Genomic DNA, 26872 nt, shown 5'->3' with positions numbered 1-26872 from the left:
ACAATCACATGCATTTGCACAACTACAACACATAACCAAAGTTAGCAACATCAGCATTCTACATCAACAAGCAAATTCATGCAAGGCAATCAAGTTAATGCAACTACAAACTCATTCATTTCAAAAGACTACATAAACATTCCACAACAATTGGTTATTGTGTAACTTGCAAAATCATAATTTGTAAGTTAAATTGTAAACAAATTGAAAGAAAATTGAGTTCAATTGTAAAGGTGCATTTTCGGTAGAAACGGACACCCAAATTATAAATTTATAGGAGGTAAAGTGAGTCAATTCCCCTCAACTAAGTCAATTAAGTGATTCGATTCTCATCAACAAAGTCAATTAATTGAGTCAATTTTCTTCAAGTGAGTCAATATCATTTGAAATTGTCATTGTAAAAATTCGGTGCATTTTCGGTGGTATTTGACACCCTCATCCTAGTAAAAATTTCAAGCGAGTATGAGTTCAACTATTCCATTGATAAACTAAATCAGGCACACAAGTTCAAGAATTCAAGCAAGCGAGATCTTCAAATCCCGCAAGTGTTACAAGAAAACATCAAGAAAAATGAAGCAAGGAAGCGATCCAGTACAAGTGAGTGTGTCAAAAGTCATAATGGGTAAAGGAGGAAAACATCTTGAAAGTGTATAACTTGAGATTAATGATTTGCAAGATTACAATCATGAATTACAAGACAAATTTGAAATACTTGAATGGAAATTGAAGTAGAATCAAACCTTAATTAATCAAATGAAAAGTACATTAGAAGCAGCAAAAGACTCTCAAATTGAGCTCGAAATGAAAGAAAAACTCATTCATGCACTCCAAATTAACTTAAGTGAAAAGAAAGATTTACTTAATGCACAATGTGTAGAGAAGACAAATGCAAGTTGTGACACAGAAGACCTCGTCACAACAACAAATGAAAGTTGCAATACAAGTGATATTATTCAACATATTAATGAAGGTTGCAACATAGATGATCTAATCACGCAAGTTGATATAAGTTGTGACACAGATGAACAAATCAATTAGGTTAATGTTAATTGCAACATATCATCCAACCAGTTGTACTACTAAATGACGTGACAAGTAGTACAAAAGATCAAATTGATTAGTTTGATACAGCATGTCAAACACATGAACTGTTAATGCTTGACACCTAGTGTGACATAGAAGGTTTAATAAATAAAGGACAACATGTTAGCAACAACAACAAGTATGAATAACAAGAGCAGGATAGTCTTTCCAAGAAGGTGATCAGACCTTGAGAAGAAATCTCCTTCAACAAATATCAACATGGCCTAGGATAAAACAAAGAAAACACTTTGTTTGCTTCATATTTCTCAAAGCCAGTTCAATTTGTAAGTGCTGGTTTTCTAGACGAAATGGCCATATTGAGAGTAAATGCTTTGAACTCCATCCTTGTCACCATTGTGTAAAGAAAAACCATTCATCCGAAAGATGATGCAAGCGAAATCAACCACCCAGAGTGAAGATCAATTACACATGGATTGATCCTTGAAAATGGTCATCTACAGTTAAACAATTTTCTATGTGTTACCGAAAGATTTAGTCTCACATGAAGAACAATTATACAATAAAATGAAGAAACTCTCTTACACCTGAAGGGGGAAGTTCAGAAATCAAGTGCAAATGATTGTCTCTCCTTTCAGTTGACAAAGTGGTGAAATGATAATGGAATTGAAGGTGGTTGTTAGACTAAAAGTCTCGACAACATTAGACAAAGAAGCCAGTGGGATTCATCATCAACTAGTGGGAATCAACAAAGCATCTATTGGGCATCATTAAGAAATTCTCCAGAAGCATTAGAAAAACAACCATTGGGAAGTCTTCATCAGCTTAGACAGTGGATATCCTCATCAGCCAGTGGAAATCAACAAAGCATCCAGCGGGAATCGTTAAGAAATTTGCCAGTGGGCGATCAACAATTTTTGCCATCATCAACATCAAGTAGCCAATGGGTAGTTTCACATCAACAAATTCACTAGTGGGCATTCAAGAACAAAAGCAGTAGTGAACAGTTTTGACATTAACAAATTCGCGAGTAGGCATTCTCAATATTTTATCACTGGACAAACCAAATTCACTAGTGGGAGCCATCAACATTTTTTCAGTGGACAAAGGATGTTTATTGAAAGCCAAGGATAGATGGATCATTTTGTAGCTTGGCACGTGATGGAGTCATCAAGAAAAAATAAGAGATGAATCAGACTTGCTATTGATTCTTGTTCTCTTCAGATTGGAGTTTTTTCAGCATCCAAGCTTGGCGGTTTTTCAAGCATCATTTTTGACGATCAATAGTTTCATCATGAGGACTTCGAGATTGTACCAGGTTCTTACTTCAGACCTATCATTGACGGGGAGAATGTTAGCCTCAGTCTCACATTAAAAACAATAATAAGTCCAAAAATATTAAATTAACATGAAGGTTAGGATTTATTCCTATCTTTCTAGATTGAGCTTTTTCCTCATGGTTAGGAGTCACCTTAGGCTTAGTTGGTTGAGAGATTCTCTGCAACTAGTTAGGCTCCTAGGTTAGTGTTTGGTTGAGAGATTTTCTCAACCATAGTGTCGAAGATAGACGTGCTATATTGGGACAAATTCCTCATGTATTTATTTGTATTATTATCATTATTTGTACATTACATTATGAGAGAGGAATACAGTGAGGCTGAGGCCTTTTCCGCCATTTCTATGTCTTTGGTATTTTTTCATGTGTGTTAATTTTGTTTAATATTCTACAATACAATTTAAAAAGAGATTGATTAGCTTATTCATTGAATAACAAAGGAAATTAAGTAAAGGAAGTAGAAGATTCTATTGGGCATATCGTGTAGTAATAACGAGGTAAATTTCCTGGCATTTAGGTTTTTTGTTGTGTGATGTCTATAATAATAATAATCAGGGAAATTTGTACTTCGCTGCATTAATGTTTTCGTTTGTATGAAGGTAAATTCAATATAATGCAAGGTGCTCAAAAAAATTAATAGGAGTGAGAGGAAATATTGAGTAGAATGTAATATTTAGGATGGGGTCTCACCTGAAATATTGGGTAAAATTTAATAATATTATATTTTAATTAGTATTTCTCCCCACCCTTGGCCAATATTTATTAGGTGGGGGTGGTTATAACTAGCAATTGCACCAAATTTTTCAAAGGAACACCGGAGGACATAAATAAATTCTAGAAGAATTGCATAAAAAATCGTAACAATGTAATTATAATTTTCTAATTTTTTTACAATAATATTCTATTAATTATAATCATAATTTAATAAGTTTACTGCATAAATATTCTATTCATTATTATACAGAGTAATTTGAGATATTTGATATCTTGGAAAGTGAAAATCATTAGTTAGAGAGTCAATATATTAGATGTACAAGGGTGTGTGGGCAACCTTAGGTACAAGAGGCAACCTCTCATTACCATGAAACAACTTCCCCTAACACTAGAACATAAACTCGACAGCTAGAGTCTAACGTGGCATGAGAACCCACTCCTTTTTCTTACTCAAATCTTGTTGTTATGTGTCTAATTGGCTACCTCACCCTAGACACACTAGAGGAAAAAAGAGTTGATACCTTCATTTTGTTACCTTGCATTCATAATCAGAGTCTCTAGTTAAACGCATTTGAAAGGAAAAAGAGAAGATTGGAATGGAATTTTCTTATATATGAATGATATTTGAAGGATCCAGAGGCATCATAAATACTATTTGGAAATATTGGATGCCTATATAGCTCATCTAGAGGGTCACCTCCAATGCGAGGGAAACAAGTGACCTTTTTTGACTCCTAAGCCTTCTCTAATGTATTCTCTTGATCTCTTGTTAATGGTATCTATTGTACTGATGTTTGAAACAATTCTAGTCTTTTTAAGAGATTTTGGTGTCTATTATATGGATAATATAGTACACTAGCTTCTTATGTGTCGGTTTGAGGTCATTGTATATCATGATGTACTTGGGATGTAATTCTACACATTGAAATTATGTAATAAAACTTTAACTTACAACAAAATGGTAAACCAGGGTTAGATCCATCTTAACTCCAAATCTACCAAGTGCTGAGAGAGACCAAATCTCTTTTCACTCTAAAAGAGGTTTGGATCTCAAGAGTACCGAGAGTTAGATCCATTTTAACTCCAAATCTACCAAGTGTTAAGAGAGATAAAAAAAATTCACTCTAAAAGAGGTTTGGATTTCAAGAGTGCCCAGAGTTAAGTCCATCTTAACTCCAAATCTACCAAGTGTTGAAAGAGATCAAATCTCTTTTCACTCTAAAACAGGTTTGGATCTCAAGAGTGCCGAGACTTGATAAATCCGAAGAAAAAACATATCCATGATAATCTAAACATTAATTATAATCAATTATAATTGTAAATTATTATACTAAAATAGTGTTCTAATTTGGTCTCCACGATTTTGCAATACCATTGCCGACCCCTCAATAAGGGTAACACAAGTAAACCTTCCCCTAAGTAAGGATAAGGCAAAAATAATTTACAGTATCGGTATAGAAAAGTAACACATAAAAAATACTGAAATGTTAAATTAACATTTATAAAAAACAAACACCGATATAGAAAAGTAAAACAAAAAAGAATTACGGTAAATATAAAAAACATTACAGTAAATGTACTAAAAAATTAAATTTAAGAGGTATAGAAAACAAACACCAGTCTCCAAACAGGGGCGCTCACAAACGTTATTCAAAAAACATTCCAGTGCAGCAATGGTTGTGAAAAACAAGAGAATTTTTTCCACAATGCTACAACTTATCATCTATCTGACGATGTCAAGCGAACATTCTTATGGACGAATCTTGGTAATTTAATTTTATCACAATATTATATAACAAATTGTAACTATCACATAGCTAATTGTAATTAATCAACACTGGTTTTTAACTAGTTTTTAGTTTGGTAGTAGAGGATCGTCTAACATTTAAATTAAAGCTATACAAAGTTAGAGGAGGCATGAGAGGGGAGTTGTTTTTAGAGGGAACGCTTTATGGTGTTAATATTCACTAACATATAATATTGTAATATTATATTTTATGTAATCAATATATTTGTAACAATTAATGTAGAAATGTTCCATCTATAAATTTAATGGTTATAAATATTTTATGTAATCAATATATTTGTAACACTTAATATGTAAATGTTTCATTTATAAATTTAGTTAATAAACAGATAAAAAATTAATATTTACGATATGACAACATTTTTAATCATGAATATTTAATGTGGATATTATTAACTTCTAAGCAAGTTTTTTTTACAATACTATGGGCCAATACGCACAAAAAATATAGAGAAAGAGAGGGGGAAGAAAATTATAATACCATGGGCTACTACCATGGTTTATCAATACCATGGACCATCTAGACTTTATATTATTATGTTATGGATCTAGGCTTTTAATTGTTACAATACCATGGGCCAATACCATGGATTATCAATACCACATGCCCCAAAACAATAACTTATTTCAAAATGAAAATATTTTACAAATACTTTAATTTAGTTTAATTTTATAACATTTTTTAATTAAATTTAACAGCAAAAATGTTATAATTACTTGTGAGTATATGTAAACCCCCCATTCTCACAACTAGTAACAATATTTTCATCAAGATTGAATGGAGGTTTTTATCAATTAAAAATGAGAATACTTTTATATATAGATATGTGAAATTTATATAATATAAATAATATTATAAAAAACTAGGATATATGCATCTTAACCAAGGATCTAAGAGAAGTGAGAAAGCAAAGTGATTAACAATGATAAAGGAAAGATAATGGGTGATTTTTTAATTTTTTATTATTGCTTTTTTTTAAACATGATTGACCCAAAATATAGGGTTAATATTTTACAACCAATTATGTTTTTCTATTAATTTAAATACTTTCTTAAATACAATACAATGGAATCATATTTAAGAAAGAGAATGAGATGGAAGGGGGAATATATTGAGGGAGAGAGACATAGAGGTGAGAGACACAGTGAGAGAGAGAAAGGAAGAGAGAGAGGAGGCAAGAGAGGGAGGGAGAGAGAGAGATTTGGAGTGGGAAAGAGAGGGAGTGACAAGGGAGAGATGAAGATGGAATGAGTGAGAGAGGAGACGAGGGAAGAGAGAGAAAAGGAGAGGATAAATATAAGGAAAGAAGGGGAAGAGAGAGAAAATGAGAGGATAAAGACAGGAAAAGAAGGGGAAGAGAGAGACAGGGAGACATATATATGGAAGGGGGTGAGAGGGGGATAGAGAGAAGAACAAAGGGAGGGAGATAGTGACAGAGTTGGAGGGTGGAGAGAGAGTGTCTGTATGATGGGAAAAAGATAGAGGGAGGTGGGAGAGAAGGGAAGAGAGAGGAAGGAAAAAGAGAGTGTACGTGAGAGAGGGGGAGAGAGAGATGGATTTGGAGGGGGGAGAAAGAAATAGAGAGAGAAAGGTTGAGAGGGATTGAGAAGGGAGAGATAGAGAGTGAGTGAGAGAGAGAGCGAGGGAGAAAGAGAGAGAGGAAGAGGGATGGATAGATAGATATATAGATATATATGGGGAGAGAGAGAGCACGTGGCATATGTTTAGGGGATTGAGAGAGAGAGAGAGAGAGAGAGAGGGAAAGGAAGAGGGATAGATATATAGATATATAGATAGACATATAGATAGATATGGGGAGGGAGAGAGATCACGTGGCATATGTTTAGGGGGTTGAGATAGAGAGAAAAATAAGGAGAGATGGAGGGAGGTATAAATATAGATGGCAGGCGGAGAGAGGAAAGAAGAGAAAGATAAAGAAAGTTAGGGAGAGGTAGATATAGTTAGATGGGGGAGAGATCGAGGGGAAGAGAGAGAAGGGGAGGAGGAGGGAGATAGACACAGAATGAAAGGTGGAGAGAGACGGAAGAAGAAGGATTCTCACAGAGACAAATACAGACATAGAAGTTAGATCTAGAAAGTCACAAATATTTTATATTTTCACTAAAATAGATGTGTTGATTTCAATGTAGTTGTTCATCTCTAATCCTACTTGATCACATGCACTTTATGCATTGATTTCAGTGTAGATGTCGATTTATAATTTTATTTAATCCCTTAGTCTAGATGCATTGATTTCAGTGTAGATATCCATTTCTAATCATATTTAATACCTTACACTAGATGCGTTGATTTCAGCGTAGATGTTGATTTACACTCATATTTGATTGCTTGCATTAGATGCATTGGTTTTAGTGTAGATATTTATTTATAATCCTATTTGATTTCTTGCACTAGATGTATTAATTTAAATTTAGATGTTGATTTCTAATCCTATTTGATTCTTTTCACTAGATGTATTGATTTTAGTGTAGATGTTGATTTCTGATTTGATGCAACAAGATGTACAATGTACATTAATTTCAAAATAATTAGATTAATAGTGTGCATTGATTTCAGTGTAATCACCTCTACCTGCTCCATATATATCTCTATCTCCCATTGTCTCTCCTTCTCTATCTCTCTATCTCAGCCCCTAAACATACACACTCTCTTTCCATATCTATATCTTTCTCTCTCCCTTCCCCCATTTCCCCTCCCTCTCTATCTCTTCCCCTTCTCTCTTTCTCTAACATTTCTCTCTCCATATCCATATCTCTTCCTCCCTCGTTGACTTTGCCTCTCTCTTCTCACCTGTCCCCCTATCTATATCTCTATCTCCCCTAGTCTCTCCTTCTCACCCCCAAAACATACACACTCTCTCTTAGTGTAAGCACATAAAAATTATTCAACCATAAATACAATACTTGAATTTTCATCCTAAATAAAATGTTTGCTTACTTGAATTTATAATTGGGTACATTTTTATTATTCCCATTTTCCATCATTCAACATTGTTAATTACTTTTCATTTAAACACGTTAATAGAAAATAACTACCATTGAAAATTATTTGGGCTTTAACACTCTATAAGTCACTATGATTGACTTTTAATTGCTACAATACCATGCCCTACCAATACCACATGCCCAAAAACAATAGCCTATTTAAAAATAAAAATATTTTAATTAATTTAATTTTATAACATTTTTTAATTAAATCGAAGAGAAAAAAAATGTTATAATTACTTTTGGGGTATATCTAAACTTTTCATCCTCACAATACTAATAATATTTTTATAGAAATTAAATGGAGGTTTTAATAATAAAAAAATGAGAATACTTTTATATATACATATGTGAAATTTGTATAATATAAATAATATTATAAAGAACTAGGATAGATGCATCTTAACCAACGAACCAAGTGATGGGAAAGAAAATTAATTAACAATGATAGAGGAAAGATAGTGCGTGATTCTTTTAATTTTTTTATTATTGTATTTTCTTTAACATGATTGATCCAAAATATAGGTTTAATATTTTACAACCAATTATGTTTTTTATTAATATAGATACTTTCTTAAATACAATGGGATCATATTTAAGAAAGAGAGTGAGATGGAACGGGGAATAGACCATGGGAGAGAGACATAGAGGTGAGAGATAGAGTGAGAGAGAGAAAGGAAGAGAGAGAGGAGGGGGCGAGAGAGAGGCAGAGAGATGGATTTGGAGCGGGAAAGAGAGGGAGTGACAAGGGAGATATTAATATGGAATGAGGAAGAGAGGAGGCAAGGGAAGAGACAATAAAGGAGACGATAAAGATAGGGAAATAAGGGGAAGAGAGAGACATGGATACATATATATGGAGGGGGGAGAGAGGAGGGGAAAGAGAAGGATAGAGGGACGGAGATAATGACAAAGTTGGAGGGTGCAGAGAGTGTGTGTGTATGATGGGGGAAGAAACAGAGGGAGGTGGGAGAGAAGGGGAGCGAGAGGAAGGAAAAATATAGAGGACTTGAGAGAGAGGAGAGAGAGAGGGACTTGGAAGGGGAAGAAAGACATAGAGAGAGAAAGGTGGAGAGAGAGGGACAAGGGAGAGATGGATAGTTAGTCAGAGAGAGAGAGAGAGTCTATGTTTTGGTGGTGAGAAGGAGAGACAAGGGGAGATAGTGATATAGATGGGATGGGGGAGAGGGTAGAAGAGAGAGGAAAATAGAGGGAGGGAGGAAGAGGGATAAAAGGGAGATAGAGATATAGATGGATGGGGTAGAGAGAGAGGGAGGGAGTGATATGTATATAGATAGATATATATGGGGGAAGAGAGAGAGTGTGTGACATATGTTTATGGGGTTGAGATAGGGAGACAAATAAGGAGAGATAGAGGGAGGTATAAATATAGATAAAAGTGGGAGAGACGAAAAAAGAGAAAGATAGAAAAAGTTAGGGAAAGGAAGATAGAGTGAGACAGGGGAGAGAGGGAGGGGAAGAGAGAGAAGGAGAGAGAAAGGGAGATAGACACAAAATGGAAGGTTGAGAGAGAGGGAAGAAGAAAGAGTGTCACAGAGACAAATACGGACATAGATGTTAGATCGAGAAATTCATTAATATTTTAGATTTTCAATGTGGTTGTTGATTTATAATTCTATTTGATCACATGCACTATATGCATTGATTTTAGTGTAGATGTCGATTTATAATTCTATTTAATACCTTACACTAGATGCATTGATATCATTGTCGATGTTGATTTCTACTCCTATTTGATTCCTTGCACATGAGGCATTGGTTTTAGTGTAGATATTGATTTCTAATCCTATTTGATCGCTTGCACTAGATGAATTGATTTCAGTTTAGATATCAATTTTTAATCATATTTAATACCTTACACTAGATGCATTGATTTTAGCGTAGATGTTGATTTCTATTCATATTTGATTTCTTGCATTAGATGCATTGGTTTTAGGGCATATAGTGATTTCTAATCCTATTTGATTGCTTTCACTAGATGCATTGATTTCAGCGTAGATGTCGATTTGTAATCCTACTTGATTGTTTGCACTAGATACATTTATTTTAGAGTAGATGTTGATTTCTGATTTGATGCAACAAGATGTATGATATCCATTAATTTCAAAGTAATTATATTAATAGTGTGCATTGATTTCAGTGTAACCACATCTCTACCTCCTCTATCTATATCTCTATATCCCATTGTCTCTCCTTCTTTATCTCTTTATCTCAGCCCCTAAACATAGAGACACTATACCCATATCTATCTATCTATCTCTCCTTCTCTCCCTTTCCCCTCCCTCTTTCTCTCTTCCCCTTCTCTCTCCATATTTATATCTCTTCCTCTGTCCCTGCCATTGTCTCTCTCTTATTCCCTCTTCGCCACATCTATATCTCTATCTCCCCTTGTCTCTCCTTCTCTCCCCCAAAACATACACACTCTCTCTTAGTGTAAGCATATCAACATTATTCAACCATAAATACAATACTAAAATTTTCATCCTAAATAAAATGTTTGCTTACCCCAAATGTTTGCCTGTTGAAACTATAAACTATTTATAATTCGGTACATTCTTATTATTCCCATTTTCCATCATTCACCTTTTTTTATTACTTTGAATTCAAACACGGTAATAGAAAATAACTAACATTGAAAACTATTTGGGGTTTAACACTCCATAAGCCACAAGGATTGAATTTCGAGAAAACTACTATTAATATTGGAGAGCAACATAGACAAGGCATGTTGTTTACTATAGTAGCTCGAGTTAAATATTTGAATGGTTTATAATTCCAACTAATCTTTTCATATGATTGATATGAGAAAATGGAAAAACTAATAGGTGTGACAATATGAACAATAGAAGGAAATAGTTTCAGATTGATTGCAATGAAGATTGTTTGTAATTGACTATATTATTAGTATTCACATTTTCTATCCATCAAAATTGTTAGATTGACACTTCGCACTCAAAATTTGTATTTCAAAATTTTTCATCATTCAAGTTAATAGCAGTCTCTCTCATCTCAGCAAACTGAGGTAACTAAGAAAATTTTAAATTAAATTGACCAAATTAATATTAGACATATTTAGCATATTTAAAATGATCAAAATAATTAGATGTTGAGAAAATTTTGTATGATCGTAGAGGATTGAAACCAACCTAGATCCATCTCAACACCAGATCTATCAAGCACCGAGAGGCATCAAATCTCTCGAGGTGAAAATCTTTCCTCAAGTTTTTCACTGAAAAAATTGGTTTGCACCTTGAGAGATTTGATCCCTCTTGGCGCTTGATAGATCTGGTGTTAAGATCGATCTAGGCTAGTTATATATCAAACATATATGATAATAGTTGTGATAGAATAATATATAGACATATTAATAATTATTAATAGTTATATATATTATATAATTAATTAGCCAATTGATATTGACTATATGTTATAATTTGTATATAGGCTTTAGATTGGGTGTCAATGGGTGCATTGTTAGCTCAAATTTCTCATGCGTCAGGAGAAAAATATCACAAAATATAAAAAATAATATAGAAATAATATATAATATTCAAGTAGTGTAACTAATAGACATAATGTTTCTTTAATTAGCATTTTTCTTGATACGGTAGAGATTTTTAAGAACAATAAATTTAAGTTAATTAATCTACAAATTTCTAATGCCTCAAGAATTTTTAGGGTGATCAATCCATTTATGTATTCAAAAGTGCATTTTAAGTAATATGAAATCACAATCTTATTGTGTTATTTTAATTAAAATGATCCTATAATATTTTATGAACATTCCATAATAAAATATTAATATGGTTCAGGGGGTTTTGGATAGACATCGATGAGATGCTCTGTTAAGACACTCTTTGATGTGAAGTCATAGCCTATTGGACATGATGAAGATATAGTCCTCCAAAACTTATAAAAGAAAATTAATAAAATATTATTATAATAGAGTTAACCATTATTTTAAAAATTATGAAAATTCTTATAAAACTTACATATTTCTGAAAAAAAAATTGATTTTTTTTAATATATTTTTGAAATAATATTTTATTTATGAATGTATATTTTATTTTCTCATTAACATTAAAAACGATGAGGCTGTGGTAAATGGTATGTTTTATTTTGTAATTTTCTCTATTAACATAAAAATCTATTTTCTCTACTTGTGCATGGAAAGAAATGCTAGTTTTAGTGGTTTTAACGAGCACAACACTCGATAGCATACAAGTAAAATTTCCATACATAATTGGAAATGTATATCGTGGTAGAAAATATCCTCTTTTCTTTGTTCAGTTCGTCTTAACATTCATACGATAATAGTGTTCGTTTCCTTTTTGATAGGAGACACAATTAATTAATTATGTAGTGATACAGCAAACGTCTCGCTGTGATAACACATTCTCGTGTTTGGCATGAACAATCCTAGAGAACGTTGTTGAATGTGATTGAAATAAATTTTTCCCGGGCTTAAAATACATCATTGAACTAATTTTTCCCGGCTAGATTGATGGTGGTAGGAGTAAATGGAGCAAACTAAAACCGTTAAAATTCGTAAAAACGAAGAATAACACAAATAATTAAGTTAATAGAGCTGTAATTTTCTTTTTTCAATTGTTTGAGAATATAAATAGAGTCGTAATTTTTTTTTTCAATTGTTTGAGAATATAAATAGAGAAGTTTCTTTTAGGAATATATAAATTTTTTTAGAACATTTTTGCATGTTAATAATCATCCCACTAGACAATATTGGCTCTTACCTGTATGCTAAACATTTTTCCAAGTTAAGACTCTCTGCATGTCGCTATATACAAGCCCGTAGTAATTATGTAATACTCAATAACTACTATTTGTCCATATATGTGTTAGCTAAGTTTAAAAACCTCGAGATCAATACATTTTTTTTGGATTATAGTTCTTAAAATCAATTCAAAAATTTGTTTTACTTCTTGAAAGTGCACTTTATTCTCAATCTTATGTTATATAATATTTTTCTTCTTTTAGTTTCTATTCAGCATGTACATTTTGTTGGTCTTTCCATTTAGCTTTATTGTTGTCTTTGTTTTAAATATTTATGCATATTCATTTTTTCATCTCTTTCTAATATTATCACTACACTGTAAAGGTAACCCTTCATTTTTTCCATTATATTCATGGAATATCTTAGTTACCAACTTTTGTCTCCATCATAATAGGGATTAGTATACCCTTTTGTTTTTTCCATTATATTTATGGAATATCTTACCTACCAACTTTTGTCTCCATCATAATAGGGATTAGCAAGCCCCCCAAGAAACCTTACTTATGAAACTCTAATTGATCATCAAAATCAATTTTAACTTTTATTTCTAGGTTCTCCCCAAATTTTTTTATTTTTGCAAAGGTAGTTTCATATGGATGTGTATATACTTACTAGGATTCACTTTATTTATCATGTCATTTATGTACTTTTGTACAGAATTATTATTTTTTTCTACAATTTCTTCAACAAAACTCCCTATAGTTTTTAGGATAATTGCACTCTTTGTGTCTTGTATATATGTTTTTCTATATGTGTAGTCATTATTTATTTCTATATTACCAAAATGTTATATTTATTTTATCACAATATCTATTTCATGGATAACTACAATGTTTTAGTGATAATTGTTGCTCTACTTTTCACTATATCCCATCTCCATAACATTCCAAGTTTAGACATGGTTGTTATAGCCACTTTAGAAGAATGTTGTCATCCAAGAATTGTAGAATACAAAATAATCATGTTTCATTATCCTTTTTGTTTGCAAAGATTAAATATTTTCAATCTTAAATCATGGCTTCATAGGTTATTGGATCAAGAATTTACACATTGCCTTATTCTGAATAAAAAATCATTAGTTTTTACAACAAAAACCTAGAGGTCCTAGAAATAAAATTAATAAATATATACCTTTTATTTAAGAAAATCAAACACTATTCAAAGCCAACCAAAAGACAACTTCACGAAGAAAACCATTTTACTATTTTCTCCTTATTTTCTTTTTTCCTTAAATCCTGAATCACCCTTTTTATTATACCTGCCCAATAGTGATTGCTAGAGGGATGACCTATATTAATCTTAGTTGAACTATTCTTATCAATGCAATTTAATCAAACCTCTAAACAACTTTATATTTTAATAATATTTTATAACAATTTGTGAGTGTTTTGATTGGGTATCACATTAGGGTTCTTATTGTAGAGGGAGAGACAATATCCTAAGTTTTTTAGGTAAGCAGTCCATTAAAGTTAGGCTAAACAAGTTAGACTTCAATAGAATTCTCAAAATTAGAACTAATGTTATCTCAAAGTTTAACATTAATTTATGACATTTAATGTTACACAAATAGTTTGAAAAAATGTTTTTCACATTTGTATTTATTTCTGAATTATGGCTAAAATTAGAGTTGCTACCACCTGCTCACTAACACTGTTTCTTACACCTTCCACCATCTCTCTCCAACACGTTATAGCCCTCTGCCACATCTATGAATATTTTTTGTCAACCCTCTTCCCTCATTGGTTGCATCCTTCTTAGACTTCATAACTCCCATGTTATGCCATGATTCGACATTCTTCTGGAGATATGTTATGGACCCTCACTAGTTCTAGCCTTCATAGCTCCAATGCTCTGTTGTGGCTCAACATTCTTCTCAGCGCCAATGCTCTACCATGGTGCTACAATGCTCTACCCTCGCTCGACATTCTTATCAGTTCCGATGATTTTCCTTGGTGCGACATTCTTCTCCAAGCTCACAATTAAATGAACACATGGTTCGAAGACACAAAGGGAATACCTAGAGTAAGCATACCTAAGTATAAGTGCTCTCGTTTACATCTCGTTGAGAAGTTAGGTAACATTCTCACACATGTATGCTTGCTGGGATATTGTTATATTGTTCCAAATGCGTATGGAGGAGATGAAAATTAGCATTGAAACTCTCCCTTTTGTTTTTTGACATTGAAAATATCTCTTCCATTTGTTGGGTTATTGTTCTCAATAAATGCTCTTGGAGGAGGAAGAGGTACATAAAACTCCTTTCTAGCTCTGCTTTTGTTCCCTTATAAAATTGTTCACATTTATATGAATTAGCTCGGAACAAGGTTTTTGTACTGACTATTTTTTTTTACATTTATATGAATTATCTCGGCTCGAGGTTTTGGTATTGACTCCATTTCATGTTTCTATATATAACTGTTCTAATTTCTCTAAATTAACTCACTGCGAGCTCTAGTATTGACTCTGCTTCATGTTCCCATATATAGTTGTTTTGATATATAACTGTTTTCATTTCCCTTCATTTATTTCATTTACATCCTCAATAACCTGGTCCCATTCATGTATTGAGAGTGAGCTTTGTAGTAGCACAAAGGTAATCGCATAGATGTTGTAACAAATTCATCAACAACAATCTCTCTCCTCTCACACATTCATTTAGAGGATGGAATAGGATTAGAGAAATAATTGCTATGTTGTCTAACCTCGAGAATGCATGATGTAAAACAAACATTGTCACATTTGAAGGTATAGTAAAAACTAAAATATGCAAAAGAGAATTTCTCCATACCTTGTATTTTGAGATCTGATAAACCCAACTACTTTTAGATTTGATAAACCCAATGTTAGTGAACGTAGGACACCATCCTCTATATTTTCCAATTCCTGATAGGTTTCGTCTTTGTTTGTTTGAAACTGTTGTTGGTTTAGACAAAATTGTTTCTTGCTTCCCACAAATTGGTATTGGAAAGGGATTCTGTCTAGGAAGAAATCTCTGACACATTGCGAGTTGTATTTCAAAAAAACATTTATTGAAAGACACATACAAAGAAACAATGAAAGCGAAATTGTGCACACTGTAAAGTTATATTGGAAATTAAAGCGAATAATCATAACCAATAATTTTGAACAAAGATTGGCTAAAAAAAGGTCAGAAATATAAAAAAAAAATTAATCATCCAGAATGATCTTGAAAATATAATTGGCTCGTTGGTAATAAGCATCTTGTATTTTGGCTTGACACCCTCCCATACATTTTTCTCCAAGAAATATTTTACGGGTAAGGGGAGTTTCTCTAAGAAATATTTAACCAGCAAAGGGATCAACTACATGGTTTAACCCAAACGTGTTAGATTGAGTACATCTAATTGACAGTAAAGTACATGAAAAATTCATCACCTCCATAAAGGTGATTGAAAAAATATGATTGAAAAAAGAGTAAATAACTCCATGCTTTAGTATTTGTGGAAGACACTCATGGAACTCCTCATTTAGGTCTTCAAAAAATTCACCATATGTATCCGAAAAACCTTGTCTGCAAGGAAAATCATTTGTCAAATATCTAACATTATATAATTTAACTAAAATTATATAATTTGCATGAGAAGACTCGACAATTAAAGAATAACATGGTATAATCCATTAAATTTCATCTTAGTTATGATTGAAGAAAATCATTCTTAACATTTTGACTGGGTTGATTTTGCCCAGCTACTTCCGAGCGTCTCAAAAAAGGCTATTGGAAAAAGACTAAATGCCTCTAGGATTTAGTAATCGATATGAAATACTGACAATGGCAAGACGAATATCATCTGCTACAATGTCGATAGTGGCATGATGATCATCATCTTCTACAAGGAAATGTTGAATGTGTTATTCCATAAACCTCAGTAAATGAAAATTCATCAACTTTGGTAGTGTGCTCCATTGCGTGGGCCCTAAACGAGAATGGCAGGAAATAAAGAAGGGAGAGAGATAGAATGGATTCGATCTAAGATGACAGACCTTTCGGAACCCATCAGTTTAGTTACTAGAAACATCTAGTCGGAGTATAAGGAAGAGGGAGAAGGACCATATGTCAGTGAACCTAGTGAACATGTATGGAGAGAGTATGTTAGTGTGGACAAGTGGTTGGCATACGGGTTGATGCAATGGTATATTGCGGTGGTGTGTTTTTCCATGTGTGCATTTCATTCTTAATGTCTTATTTGAACAGGTGGGCACACATAGTGGTTGTTTGTTTAGTATGTCAACAGTCTCCTGAGGTAAGTTTACTTAGTTGTATTACAATCTCTCACATAGTTTGCACATTACATAATATTATAAGGCATACATGTTAGACTAAGAGGTGCTAATAAGGTTATGAATATCTTGATCAAATTTATACGATGACCTTCCAATTCATTCTGTTGATTCTGGTGGTGACTCAGTCAATTGAGTAGTAGATCTGATAGTGAATACCTCTGCCAATGACTAGGAAAAAAAATCTCGTTCATGGAGTTGGATAGAGTATCTCTATGAAATACAACTTTGAAGTGATCTATCCCCAAAATTGGTTGCTGGGAGAGTGGCCAAAAGGTCAGCTATTCCCCATCCATCGACCCCATAAGTAGCGACCTTATAAAATGCATAGTGACCAGGGTTCGCATATTTCCCGATTTATACATTCATACTAATATTGAAATAAATATATGCAACACAATTTGAGAAGGAGATGGGATTGAAATTAGCTCTTGTAGAAAACTATGGTGTATCGTATGAAAATCAAACTTATAAAGAGTGACCTTTCTAAACATTTGAACTGAACTTTGAAATTTTATTGGGCAGGTGTGCAATGTGCAACACAAACTTTTTTTTTATGCAATAATGAAAAATCTATTTAAATATGTCTCCAAAACAAATGACACAATAACGAATAGTAGAAATATCATGCATATTACCATTATGCATAATAATAATGCTTCAAGAGTATTGGGAATATCGATGTTTGAAGTAAACACATGGACATGAAGTATATTATTACAAAAGTGTGGACATTTTGATATATTCATGAATTTAATGCCTTGATTATTTTAAGAAAACCACTCGTACCTTCAAAAAAATCTATGTTTAATGTGGTCTTGAACTTCAAAAAAATATTGAAACCCTTGTTGTCTAGGATGAAAATATAGTAAATACAATAGCTATAATTTTGACACATAGATAGTCTCCTAAATGAATAATATTAGCTAGTTTCCTCCAATAAAAAATGATGAACTTGTCCTTTAATGAATAAGAAAATATGTAACTTATCTAGGGAAAATACATATATGATCTGCACATCCTTAATAATAGATGACCACTAAGGTCTCTTATAACTCTCTAAACTAAAGTTGGGTGGATTTGGGTTCCTTTACCGATTAATGACAACTCATGGTTCTATGGACCTCACATGACGTGAGCCTCACATGACAGGAAAATTATAATAATTAAGATTGTGAAAAGGAGAAAACAAGACAAATAACTCACATAATAGAACTATAGCTCATGAGTTCAAAATTATTTAATTTGTTGATATAGAAGTATATGTAGGAAAAAATTCTTATAAAATATCATGTAGAAAGATCTTTGTATGCTAATAATAGCCTCACTAGATAACTTTTTAGTTTTATATTTTACATATATGTTAAACACTTTTCTAAATTTAGATTCTCCACATGTAACTATATGAAAATTGAGAGTAAGTATATCTAACGTAGGTAATGACATGTAGATGTTAGTTTGACCTGAGTATTTTATAAATCAAATCACTTTAGATACATATATTTTGGTGCAATAAGTTATAGGTTAATATAATTTTGTAGGGCCATAAGGGAGTATTGAAGTGTTGATTTCAAAAAGTAATTGTAACGCCCTCTTACCACACTTACCCAAGATAACTAGCCCATTGGGGTAAGTATGTGACAAATAGTTACTATTATATGGTTCAACTCCCTAAGTATAGTTAAGGAAGTGGAATTGACAAACCAAAACCAAATCGACCTTCCTCAGGAGCTACAGGACCCCCAGTTGCTAACCAACCACTCTAGGGGCCCAACCCCTGAGTTACCTTTATTTTTAATTGAACTAGACCCCAAATCACTCACATGACAAGCCCTCTATGTGACTATAACCCTCCAGTCTCTCCCAAAATGAGGCCTTTATGTGACTGTAGTCTTTTCTAGGTAGTCCTATGCGAGCAACCCCAAAATCTGAGCCACATTTTCAGAGCTAGGACTTAGGCCTTTGCCTAGAACTCGCTGAAATTATGAAAAATGATAAATAACAAGAATACAGGGCCTCAAATTCAAAACTTGAACAAGGACCTAACCAGACTCATCCTAACCATGACATGCATTTCGTCAAACACATCATGAACATCTAATGTACAAGTCATAAAAGCACATCTGAGCATAGTAGCCTTATACTTATCTTAGATTTGTCGAGAAGGACTAATGACCTCTTATATTTGCTGCATTATAATATATTAGGTCATTCATTCATTACATTTTCATCTACTAATCAAAACATGATGAGAGCCATAACCAAGATTTGTCATAAACCATGCTTATCAATAGCATATAACCATAGAAATATTGATGGTGGAAAAACCATTAAAGCCCCATAATAACAAGTATATTTACTCATAGAATACAAGAGGTAAATAGTTCTTATTAACTTTTTCAAAATCCAACCAAGTTAGGGATTTTCATGTAGCACCCATCTAAAGATTGGTTTGAACCAAACGTTTCTTTCAACTGATCACCCCCACGCCATATTCTAAGAATGAATGTGGAATATCATGGAATAAACAAAGAAAACCAAACCAGGGATTCTAGAGGCCAAATCACCTCAACCCTTAACTAGTGATTCGATCTCATTGTCATACATCACTAACCATCAGGAGACTGATCTCCATCCATGTTGTCCACGACTCCAAAGAATTTGTTTCAAACCAGCTTCCAGGACTAGTAACTCAACCCACAACTGCCATTAGGCTCCAGAGTGTTCGTTCAACCAACCTTTAGGTCTAGAAAATCAACCCACCAATGGATCTAGATCATTTTTCCAATCAAGGTTTCCAGGACTAGTAACTCAACCAAATTTTTTATAGGGCTTCCAAAGAATTTTTCCAACCAGGGCTCCAGGAACTAATAATTCAAGCCATAACCGTAAGGAACATGAGCAAAAACCATAAAACAAATGGTAAAACCCACAACACCATGGCTATCAAGGAAATCACAACACTAGGAAAAACCACTTTCAATCGAGCCAATCTTCTATGCCAATCATAGATCATAACCAAATAACCACATCCATATGCCATGTGTGTCGAAACTTGCAAGGAAATCATACATGCAACATTGTACCTGCAAGAAAAACCTGTTGTAGTTGTTGGTCCCATTGTTTCCTTTCTCTTTCTTTCTTTACCTTTTCCTTCTTGCTCCAAATCTAAAGTATAGCCAAAATCCTCCAAGAGTGCTCCAAGAAACTCTAAGTGTGCAAGAGTATGAGAGAGAGAATAGAGAGAGAGATCCAAGCTAAGACTAACAAAATGTTGTCACCCTCACAAAGGTTTCTCATACTAAAAAAATGTTGTGAACTGATCCTCATAATCCTTTTTATCAATGAGGCCTCTATTTTCTTCATTTTCCACTATTTTCTTCATTTTCCACATTACATGCAACATGTGACCTTTCACCTTCCGTTTCTCCTATTTTCCATTATTTTCATAAATAAATGCCAATTAATGCCCCATTCCTTTCTAAAGCATTTTCCATTTCCTTTGTTAGTTTCCGTAACCATTAATTAATCACCAGTGATTCCTATCGTAATGTTTTCTTCCCAACGTTCAGCTTGGAATAGGTGTCCCACTACCTTGGTTATTATTTTGCCTTTATTAACTTTATTAAATGGATTTTTAACCTAGGGCTATTACAGACCCCTCCCCTTACGAGAACACCATCCGCAGTGTTAAATGACACCTAGAACCAATAAGTCAACTAAAAATAAAACATACTTCCTATGAAGCTTTATAATGTAGCTCAATGCAATATTTATAATGATCAGCTTGTTGAAAATCAAACCAAGATGACAAAAATAGCAGCATGACAACCATACCACTTATTGTAGATTTATAACACAACTTGTTGTGGTATTTATAATAACAACCATACATAGATATGTACATATACCAAAACTCATTTACCTCCTCCAACAAACAAGGAAGGATACATAGCCCACCTCTAATAATACATCTCCCATGTCACTTCAGCGGGCCCAAAGTGCTTCCATTGCACTTTAACTTGTTTGATTGCTCGATTTCAGAGCATGAACATCTTTCTTTGCAAAATGTAATAAGGTTCCAGCTAGAATTCACTATTGGTTCGACCTGCAATACATACTAGCCAATCATGTGATCAACATCTTTAACATACTTGTTAAGTAATGGCACATGGAAAACATCATGGACATTCACTATCAAAGGCAATGCAAATCAATAGGCCATTGGTATAATCATCTCAAGGATCTCAAAAGGCCCACAATACTGAGGTTTTAGCTTCACACATGACCCAATTATCAAGCATATCTTCTTGGGATTTTTTAGTGTCAGTGTCTTCACACTGCCATTAGTGATCAAAATCTGCTCTTTTGCATTTCATAGTAGGAGTCCCATACTGATGAGTTTGCATTCCATTAGGTCATGGATTCAATGATGGTAGGGTTTTCTTCAAATTTTTCCCTCATGATCTGTACTTGCTGATCCTCTTTCATATATTTTAGTCATGGCTCATGTTCACTTTGCAATTCATTTCATTAGGTCTTAGGGTTTGGTCTCATTAGGTTTTAGGGTCCCACCATGGTCAAATCCAATAATTACATGCCAATAATGATCAGCAAGGACATGAGGAGGCCAATAATGATTGGTAAAACCATAATTTATCATTTTGAAAGCCTAATGTAGTTCTCACCTCAAAACTTGCTTTGAGGTGAAAACATAGTATTTTGTTTTTATCTTCATTTATGATGTAATTTTATCTTTTCATATGTAATATTGGTTCCCAGCTACTCCTAAGCATCTTGTGATGTTGCCAAGCACCTGCCACTACAAAAATCAAGTCATCTTGAGCACCAATCCACCTGCAAGAGCAAAAGAAAACAAGCATGAGAAACAAAGTATTAAAAAGTCAAATAAACATTAGAAAAGTGGGTTTTCCAAAAGCAAAAATCAAATGGAGTTCATATAAAACCCCCCCATCCTAATTTCAAAATCATTATGCCATGTTGGAAAAAGCCAAAGGAGAGAAAAACATCAAATGAGCAAGTGTTTGTGAGCAAGGAATTCGAGCGCTGCGCTTAGAGAGAAAAACACTGCGCTTTTGAAGTTTTTGGCCCGGTGCTGTGCTTAGGGAGGAGGGAACTACACTTAGAGCCAATCACTATGCTTAGGGTCCATTTTTTCAGTTCAAAATATAATAGGCACTGCGCTTAGAGGGTGGCGTTACGCACCTGGGTAGTGGCACTACGCACCTGGGTAGTGGCGCTGCGCTTAGGCCAACCAACCCAAAAAACGCTCCCGAATTTAGATTTACACCAAATTTCCTCCAATTCCATACTTTGCAAGTAAGTATCACTCCTCTCCCTCTAATTTGGTTTGCACATGTTAAGATTTTCATAAGTTTCCACTCATTATATAAAACCCTAATGCTCACCATAAACCCTAAATCATTTGGTTTATTTCACTACATAGTTCATAGCTACAGCCTTCCACATATCATGTCCTCCATCCTCACCTGCTTCTCATCACTTGTTTTTTCATCCCCATAAATCATCCTCTCATTCTCATAATTTGTACCCTAGCTATAAATACATACAATCACTCATAAACCCTAGAGCCTACCCCTCATTCCATTCATATTGGTCTCTCTACACTGTAAATTTTTATGAAATTAAATAGTGAAACCATGGACAGAGGAAGTGATTTTGAATATGATGAGGAGACAGCCAGTGACAGTTCTGTAGAGAGACATAGGCAGAGAAAGCCTCACAAGGGAGGAAAAATCATAAGAGAAGAGCCCACCAGTTTAAGAGAATTGCAAGCTTGCCCACTTACAGTCTCTTGTTTCAGACACTTTGGATGTTTTCAATTCTATGAACTAGTGGAAATAGCTCATTTTCATCATGAGTTGGCCAGACTTTTTGTGGCTCATTTGCATAACTATGAGGTGACACTTGCTGGAGTAACCTTCACAATATCACTAGCTATCATTTCAGAGGCCACTAGAATTCCTAATGTTGGTGAGAAATGGTACAAGGCTTAGGATTTTGATGAGCATTACCATGAGCCTTACATGAAGACTTAGTACAGAAACTAGGTGAAGAGGCTTTTCACCTTCAAATTTTTGGAGAACAGGTATGTTCCTTTGATGAGGATTATCATCAAATATTTCACTTGTGAAGGCAGATTCTCCAGGTTGTATTCTTACCATATCAGACTCCTCATGCACTTCACCAGGGTAAAGATGATGAATCTCCCATATTTTTTGTTTAGAAACATTGACAAAATATCTTACCTTCTGCAAAAGAAGCCATACCCTCAGCAGTTGAACAACATCTATCATTACTCTTTGATAAAAATCATTGTTCTTCACCATCTCAGTCTTCTTAACATTCCTCTAGAGACTTTCATTACTCATGAGATGTCCAGAGGTCCACAGATTCTTTCACCAGTGCATCAAGAAAAAGGTGGGCCTTCTAGCCATGGAGAAATAAGGGAAGAGGTCAAGGAAACCAAAACTGCTGAGGTGCCAGTGTACTTGACATACCAGAGAGGCATAAGGAGACTTTTTGCAGCTGCTAGGCAAGTGTTTTCTCCACGGGATGTGGAAGGGACCTTGCCTTCTTCGTCAGTCCATAGGGAAATGTTATCCCCACGAGGTGTGGAAGGGGCTTTTCCTTCTACATCGACAAAATAGGTATTGGTTGAACAGCTGAGAAAAGGCAAGGAAAAAGTGCAAGAGGAAGGCCTTGGTGATGAGGAGGAAAGCGATTTTGACTTGACTAAGCATGAGGAGCCACAACAGTGCTATACTCATCATGGAGTTAATATCATTGACTTGGAGGCTCAGGATGAAGAAACCATCAAAGACATTATCATACAGGAAAGGTAAGCTCAAATACAGGCTTTGGCCGACAACTTATAGAGAGCCAAGTTCATCATCAAATACTTGGAATAGGAAAACAAATAGTTCAGTGACAAACAAGTCCTCATGGAGTTGGAAATGATCAAAGAAAAGAAGCAAATTGCTAAAGAGGCTCATGTCACATTGACTCCTATTGATCAGGAGATTGAAAATGATAGGGAAACCTAGCTTGAGAGAGTCAACATACATCCAGAAGGGCTCATTGAGAAGCCCAACAAGGATAAGAAAATGATCTGACACATGGCACACCATTACATGACCCGCAACAAAATTGTAACATGAGGATTAGAAAATTAAAGGCTAGGCTAAGGAGAGCTTTGGAAGGCAAAAGGAAGTAAGATAGATTGAAGATGTTGGATGAAGCCTCCCTAGCCCATCAAAGTAGTTGATGGTGGTCTCTCATGCCAAATTTGGGTAGCTTTTGAAGAAATTTTGTCATTTTGAAATTTTGGAAATACAAAACACAGAAACTCTGCTCAAAAGTGTAGCGCCACTGGCGTTGTGCTTTTTCTAGTGGCATCCAATGCACAAATCATTTACATTTTTGGATTCAGGGCATCAAGAACTTGGACCCTACCAATTTTCCGAATTTTTGAAGAAGATTAAATCCACCAAATGGTCCAAAAACACTCAAAATTTGACCTCTTTGCCAGTTTTTGGACACACAAAAGAAGCCTTGGGAGAAATAGTTTTTGAGGGGGCAAATGAGCTCCAAATCTAGAAATTCTAGATGTTCCAGAAACTAGACTTGAATATCTTTCCAATTGGCTATTCTGGGCTCAATTTTGATGATGGTAAGGCCTCCAAAAGTGGAATCAAATTGGCACTACGCTTAGGACCAGTGGCGCTACGCGTAGGGCATTTTTACTCAGGATGACTATTTTGCTAAATTTAGACCACTTTCTTGTTTTCTCTCTCATGGAGGTGAATTTTTCTAATGTAATTAATGCCGTATTTTGTAAGTGTAATTGTAAAACTCTAATAGTTGGTAGATTTATTAGATGAAAGTGGTTTTGAGGGTAATGAATCAGTTTCCCTTCTTTTAGAGGCAAGTTGTTTGACTGCCTAGATTCCTGGTCTTTGTTTGGAAATGGTTGAAACAACTCCTATTCTCATGGTTTCAACCCCTGATGGTTAGGATGAGGGATTTCAATGTCTATATCATGTATTTTATTTCTCATTTTCAAGGGTTGGATTTAGCTGGAGGCTCATGTACTGAACAGTTATCATTTTGTAGCAGTTGTGGCAAGAAACTAATAAAGTTGCAGCTATTTTTATGGGATACCTATGGTATGGCCTTTAGCATGTGTTTCGTATTCTGTTAATATGTTCTCATGTTATTTATGTATGCCACTTTTATATAATTGCTTCTGGTTGGTTGTTTTCAAGTCAAATAGGTGGAATACATTAGCTTTTAATGCTCTGCCTTTGGAAAACACCAGTATTTCATGTTTTCTTCTATTTAGGAAGGATTCTTGACTTGCACGGGACATTCTTAGCTCCTCACTAGTCTAGCCTTTCACCCCATCAAGCTTTAAGGTGCTGAAGATCATACCTACCTTGCCTCATAGAATCCCCTGCAATTTTGACTTAGTTTCCTAGACCCAAATTGCCCAGCTCCTCCTGATCTGGCAAAAATACCACAAATTCAATCCAAACCCTTGAGCTACTATACCTCGCATAAAATCTTATTCCTGAGATAGTAATATTGACTAAGATCCATAAGGAGAGAGCCCTCTCCTGACCTAGTAGGGCTAGCTACTAGGTTAAGCGTGGTTTGTGGTTACCCTATAATTGCCTCCCTTCAGCCTGAGGTCAATCTAGGCGATAACATAGTGGCAACCATACTGGGGAACAAAATAATAATCACCCTGGTAATATCTTTCAACTAAATTATTGAACTTTGGATGATCAGTTTTAGAATTTGCTAGGCTGAAACAAAAAGTTGTAAAGAAAAATAAAAATTTCAAAATTTGAACACACTGGCTTCGAGAAGGTACATGAGGGCCAATCCTGATCTGAATCCTCCCCTTGTATTTGAAAATCCCAACCTAATTCCAAGAATAATCGGACAAGATGGTTCGGTAAGCCCTAGACCTATTTTCAAATCAAATTCCTATCCCAGTGAGTGGTTGTTTATTGAAGATCTCCCTTTTGATGAGTATTTTGATCTTTCTCTCTTTGAAACCAAATCTGAAACTGCGCTTGATAATATAGTTCTAAATCCGGAATTTGTTGCAAATCTTGAAAAAGAAAGGGCAAACAGATAAATTGACGAATATATCTTAAATTCTCCCCAATCATCCATCACCGCTGCCAATGTCCCTGAGCTTTCAGAATCAGCATCCACTACTCTCATCTTACTCGTATTCCCATAAATTCCTGAAGTCCATTCTCAACCTCAGTTTATACCTACCCTTCCTCTTCAACCTATCATATTCGATCAAAAACCTATCACCCCTACTCCTCCATCAACCACTCCATTAAACCCAGGTAGTCCAACCGTTGTTTCAAATCCACCTCGAGTCATGGTTGCTTGATATGCACCCCTTATTTTGCCTCAAAATCTAGATGATATGCTCGCTGATTACCAAAGTAAGATACCTCTTTTTGATGCCACTCAAAGTATTACAGCACAACAACATGTTGACAGAATGAATGACTTCTTCGACCTTCATGAGGTAGATGTAGAAAATGTGACTATGAGGTTATTTGTGCAATGTTTTGGAGGCGAGGTTTGAAAATGGTTTAGAGCTTTACCAGCAACCTCTATCAACAATCTGTCGCAACTGCATAGACAATTCCTAGATCGGTGGGACGTAAAGAAGAACCCACTTCAAATTTTATTTGAGTATGAAAATATCAAAAGGAATGCGGATGGAAGTGTGAAATATTACTGTGTGAGGTTCAATGTAGTCTATAATTCTATTCCG

This window comes from Pinus tabuliformis, chromosome 5_2 (genome assembly GCF_031772625.1).
Source record: "Pinus tabuliformis cultivar Carrire ecotype Pingquan chromosome 5_2, CPIR1, whole genome shotgun sequence".
Taxonomy (NCBI): Eukaryota; Viridiplantae; Streptophyta; class Pinopsida; order Pinales; family Pinaceae; genus Pinus; species Pinus tabuliformis.
This window is presented reverse-complemented; position numbering follows the sequence as displayed.